Source organism: Oncorhynchus nerka, linkage group LG9a (genome assembly GCF_034236695.1).
Source record: "Oncorhynchus nerka isolate Pitt River linkage group LG9a, Oner_Uvic_2.0, whole genome shotgun sequence".
Classification (NCBI taxonomy): domain Eukaryota; kingdom Metazoa; phylum Chordata; class Actinopteri; order Salmoniformes; family Salmonidae; genus Oncorhynchus; species Oncorhynchus nerka.
Window position 1 is genome coordinate 62,288,910 of NC_088404.1, and position 6,000 is coordinate 62,294,909.

Sequence of the window (6,000 nt, forward strand, 5' to 3'; positions counted from 1 at the left end):
AATACAAAATGTAACGTCAGAGATTCCCCCGTACCGGGGTCGTCACTAGTTACCACAGCCACAAAGTCATAATAATGACTAAACCCCGCCTATTTCTACAGTTTCTCTTAACCACACTGCTAAAGTTATGCCTAAACCCCAACCTTACTTTAAGACCAAAAAACTTTTTTTGTGTGTGTTTTAACGATATAGCCAATTTTTACTTTATTGTTTGACTGCAGCCACACTTCGAAAACTGCTATAATCGAACAAAACAAAACAGACTCAAACAAAGTATGATTTTACTCACCAGCCCTTTCTCCAAACGTGTATATTAGCAACGCAAAATGTAAAAGAGGACGTTCTTTGAACGTGTCCAAGGTTGTGAGGCTTGGTTAGACCTCCCTCGACGTTGACAGTTGCAAGGCGCCGTATGAATGGAAAGTGAGGACTTGCAGAGACCGCCCAGTTTGAAACGTCACATTAGCTCTTCTTTTTCTTCTTCTTTGGAGAGGCCAAACGGACACAATTGATGGGCAGTTCGGCTCTTTTTACTGACTCTGATCTTTTCGACTCGTTCAGTCAAGAGAACGAATGTTTCGACTCATTTCGTTCATTTGAGTCAGTAATGTCCAGAGCACGCAGGACCCCTTATCAGCGAACGATTAACTGAAAACTCGAAAGAGTCATGATTCTACAAGCCTTTAGTTCACCATGAGGTGCTTATTGGAGCTGTCATTTGTGACTGAGGCATAAGTGTGCTTTAAACAATGTACATTTGTTGATTGCTAGGCATCAAAGCTGTCATCAAGGGCTCCCGAGTGGCGCAGCGGTCAGTTCAGTTCATAAACATGTGCCATGGAATCGGTACATCGAAAATCTCTTCCCAACTATTTGGCTATATTTGGCACAGCTGGGATTTTCTGGTCCTTACATGAAACTAGTATACTATTTTACTCACCACAATTTTCTTTAATCAGGGCCGACAGACAAGTTCCTTACTTCTCCCCCTTCCACTTTCCTCTTCTATTTTTGCGGTAATGCTGCAATTAGTTGGTTGCCATTTTGGGCAGAGCAGACATTTCCATATATTTTTGTTAGCTGCATGTGTGACATAACTCCACCGGTCCTATTTATTAAAGTATTTACAAAGATAGTACCTTTTTTATTTTTTTTGATCAATTAGTATATTTGAGTTTAACCATAATGTTTGTTGTAATATTTGTTCGGTCTTTTCTGGTGGATTAAACTGAAATTTCAACCAACTTTCTATGGCTTGTTTAAAAAAAAAATGATATTTTGGATAACGAAATAACTGAAAGTGAGAGCTTGTAATTTGAATAAAGGGGAAAGGGCCATTATTGACCATGGGGTGAGACATTCTTACTAATCTGCTAAAGAACCAGCTCAGATTTAAATGAACTTTTGTATGACTAAAGTCGTTAGTGAGATGTCTAATGCTTTAATATTGAATATTTCTGCCCTCCGAATTAATATTCATTATATTAATAGGCCTGTTTAATTTGGCTTGCCATTCCAAATAAAATTGAATATGTTTTGCTCATATAATTTAAAAAACATGTTTCTAGGCCTATGAGTAAATTTTCTTCACAAATAGACAGGTCTTTTCTTTTCCATGATTGTCACGTATAATCCCAATCCGGCCTCTAGGTCACCAGGTTGCTCTAAGAGAGTCTTGAAGAAGACACCACAAAACCCATTCCCCCTCAGGAGACTGAAAATATTTGGCATGAGTCCACAGATCCTCAAAAGGTTCTACAGCTACACCATCAAGAGCATCCTGACTGGTTGCATCACTGCCTGGTATGGCAAACAGAGGGTAGTGCATTCGGCCTAGTACATCACTGGAGCCAAGCTTCCGGTCATCCAGGACCTCTATGCCAGGTGGTGTCAGAGGAAGGTCCTAAAAATTGTCAAAGACTCCAGCCACTCTAGTCATAGACTGTTCTCTCTGCTTCGCATGGCAAGCGTTACCGGAGCGCCAAGTCTAGGTCCAAGAGGCTTCTAAACAGCTTCTACCCCTAAGCCATAAGACTACTGAACATCTAATCAAATGGCTACACAGACTATTTGCATTGACTCACCCCCCCCCCCCCCCCCTATTTTACACTGCTGCTACTCTCTGTTGTTATCATCTATGTATAGTCACTTTAATAACTCTACCTACATGTACATATTACCTCAATTACCTCGACTAACCGGTGCCCCGCACATTGACTCTGTACCGGTACACCCTGTATAAAGCCTCGCTGTTGATATTTTACTACTGCTCCTAATTATTTATTAGTTGTATTTTTTATTTTTTTGTGTGTATTTTTCTTAAACTGCATTTTTGATTAAGGGCTTGTAAGTAAGCATTTCACTGTAAGGTCTACACCTGTTGTATTTGGCGCATGTGACAAATACGTTTTGATTTGATTTGAATCTCTGGTGGAGGCATTGCATCTGATGCAGGGAGGGATGTCTCATGGGTGTGCGAGAGTTCTTCCGATGACCCTGACTCTGACAGTGATACAGAGATGCTCCCGTGCAAAATAATGTGTTTGGGCACGTATCGTGTATGCAAGCCAATTATGATGTTTTGCAATATTGCTATTGTTGTGTATGAACGGAAGATTAGCCCTGCTTTACATTGTATTTCATTAAATGAAATAAACTATTTTGGCTATTATCATTTCAACAGTGCCGAATCCACAACCATTGCCATCTGCGCCTGTGCCACCCCCACAGCGCCCAGACCGCCAACACCTGTAGGCCTGGTGGGTTGTTGACTTTGTATTTCATTTTACATTTGACACCTGTTGTTACAATGACATGAAACGGTTTTGTTCCATGTTTCATTTTTGTATTTTTAAACCATTAAAACAACAAAACAAAATAATCTGAAATTAAAAATAAAAAAAATCTTACGGTCAGAAAATTACAAAATTGTCTTATTTTATTATTTTACAGTCTATGCGCATCTGAATCAATCAATAAAATGTCTGACTGATTACAATTTACATTTTGTGTCCTAAGGTTTCTTATCACATATTTTAACATAACAAATGCATTAATTTACTATTTTATTATATATTATGGAATAATTACAATTTAAATATAAACAGTCAGACTGACCGTCATGGCCATTCTAGTAGCCATGGAATTCTGGCGCTCCGAGTGTTAATTGCACTTTAGATGTTGTATCAATACACCCAGTTACTACAAAGATACAGGCACCCTTCCTAACCCGGTTGCTGGAGAGGAAAGAAACTGATCAGGGATTTCACCATGAGGCCCAGTGGTATAAAAATAAATGGAATAGAGCTAAGCACAGGCAAAATCCTAGAGGAAAGCCAGGTTCAGTCTGCTTTTCAACAGACACTGGGAGACAAATTCACCTTTCAGCAGGACAATAACCTAAAACACAAGGCCAAATATACACTGGAGTTGGTTACCAAGACAACGTTGAATGTTCCTGAGTGACCTAGTTACAGTTATAAATTATGTGGCCCTTTTCCCATGAAGACTACAGTAGAGATGTGTTTTCAACTGTCCAGCATCTGTGGAGTCATTGTCAACAGAAAAATTGGGGTGAGGTAATGAAGTGTGTTTTATTTATTTTACCTTTATAGGCAAGTCAGTTAAGAACAAATTCTTATTTTCAATGACGGCCTAGGAACAGTGGGTTAACTGTGTGTTCAGGGGCAGAACGACAGATTTTGTACTTTGTCAGCTCAGGGGTTTGAACTTGCAACCTTCCGGTTACTAGACCAACGCTCTAACCACTAGGCTACCCTGCCGCCCCGGCTACCCTGCGTGCGTAGTAGAGTAAGTGAAGTGGGATAGAAAGGTATCGAGTGATGGTGCAGTTGAGGCTGGATTGATAATAGTGTAGCAACCTTAACTCAACACCCAGTGACCTTGGCGTAACGGCTAAGGTGTTGGCTTGACAACTGCTGGACCTGGGTTTGAGTCTCGGTCAGGCTACCCCCTGAATTCACTTCATTGGTGTCAGAAGTGGGATCGTGTCTGTGAGGCCATCTGAGAGGTGTTTTTTTTTATTTCACCTTTATTTAACCAGGTAGGCTAGTTGAGAACAAGTTCTCATTTGCAACTGCGACCTGGCCAAGATAAAGCATAGCAGTGTGAACAGACAACACAGAGTTACACATGGAGTAAACAATTAACAAGTCAATAACACAGTAGAAAAAAAAAATGGGCAGTCTATATACAATGTGTGCAAAAGGCATGAGGAGATAGGCGAATAATACAATTTTGCAGATTAACACTGGGGTGATAAATGATCAGATGGTCATGTACAGGTAGAGATATTGGTGTGCAAAAGAGCAGAAAAGTAAATAAATAAATAAAAAAAACAGTATAAAAACAGTATGGGAATGAGGTAGGTGAAAATGGGTGGGCTATTTACATTTAAGACATTTAAGTCATTTAGCAGACGCTCTTATCCAGAGCGACTTACAAATTGGTGCATTCACCTTATGACATCCAGTGGAACAGTAGTGCATCTAAATCTTTTAAGGGGGGTGAGAGGGATTACTTTATCCTATCCTAGGTATTCCTTAAAGAGGTGGGGTTTCAGGTGTCTCCGGAAGGTGGTGATTGACTCCGCTGTCCTGGCGTCGTGAGGGAGTTTGTTCCACCATTGGGGGGCCAGAGCAGCGAACAGTTTTGACTGGGCTGAGCGGGAACTGTACTTCCTCAGTGGTAGGGAGGCGAGCAGGCCAGAGGTGGATGAACGCAGTGCCCTTGTTTGGGTGTAGGGCCTGATCAGAGCCTGGAGGTACTGAGGTGCCGTTCCCCTCACAGCTCCGTAGGCAAGCACCATGGTCTTGTAGCGGATGCGAGCTTCAACTGGAAGCCAGTGGAGAGAGCGGAGGAGCGGGGTGACGTGAGAGAACTTGGGAAGGTTGAACACCAGACGGGCTGCGGCGTTCTGGATGAGTTGTAGGGGTTTAATGGCACAGGCAGGGAGCCCAGCCAACAGCGAGTTGCAGTAATCCAGACGGGAGATGACGAGTGCCTGGATTAGGACCTGCGCCGCTTCCTGTGTGAGGCAGGGTCGTACTCTGCGGATGTTGTAGAGCATGAACCTACAGGAACGGGCCACCGCCTTGATGTTAGTTGAGAACGACAGGGTGTTGTCCAGGATCACGCCAAGGTTCTTAGCGCTCTGGGAGGAGGACACAATGGAGTTGTCAACCGTGATGGCGAGATCATGGAACGGGCAGTCCTTCCCCGGGAGGAAGAGCAGCTCCGTCTTGCCGAGGTTCAGCTTGAGGTGGTGATCCGTCATCCACACTGATATGTCTGCCAGATATGCAGAGATGCGATTCGCCACCTGATCATCAGAAGGGGGAAAGGAGAAGATTAATTGTGTGTCGTCTGCATAGCAATGATAGGAGAGACCATGTGAGGTTATGACAGAGCCAAGTGACTTGGTGTATAGCGAGAATAGGAGAGGGCCTAGAACAGAGCCCTGGGGGACACCAGTGGTGAGAGCACGTGGTGTGGAGACGGATTCTCGCCACGCCACCTGGTAGGAGCGACCTGTCAGGTAGGACGCAATCCAAGCATGGGCCGCGCCGGAGATGCCCAACTCGGAGAGGGTGGAGAGGAGGATCTGATGGTTCACAGTATCGAAGGCAGCCGATAGGTCTAGAAGGATGAGAGCAGAGGAGAGAGAGTTAGCTTTAGCAGTGCGGAGCGCCTCCGTGATACAGAGAAGAGCAGTCTCAGTTGAATGACTAGTCTTGAAACCTGACTGATTTGGATCAGGAAGGTCATTCTGAGAGAGATAGCGGGAGAGCTGGCCGAGGACGGCACGTTCAAGAGTTTTGGAGAGAAAAGAAAGAAGGGATACTGGTCTGTAGTTGTTGACATCGGAGGGATCGAGTGTAGGTTTTTTCAGAAGGGGTGCAACTCTCGCTCTCTTGAAGACAGAAGGGACGTAGCCAGCGGTCAGGGATGAGTTGATGAGCGAGGTGAGGTAAGGGAGAA

The 6,000-nt window shown here is 43.6% G+C and overlaps 1 protein-coding gene across 1 annotated transcript in view; it reads right to left on the bottom strand.

Moving 5' to 3' along the window:
• The window catches only part of cpt1ab (carnitine palmitoyltransferase 1Ab (liver)), a 74,403-nt gene extending 73,982 nt beyond the window's left edge, over positions 1-421 (bottom strand). The window contains 1 exon segment of the mRNA XM_029668819.2: positions 290-421. The gene's annotated coding sequence lies outside the window, so the exon portion shown is untranslated.
• Between the last annotated feature and the right edge of the window lie 5,579 nt (positions 422-6,000).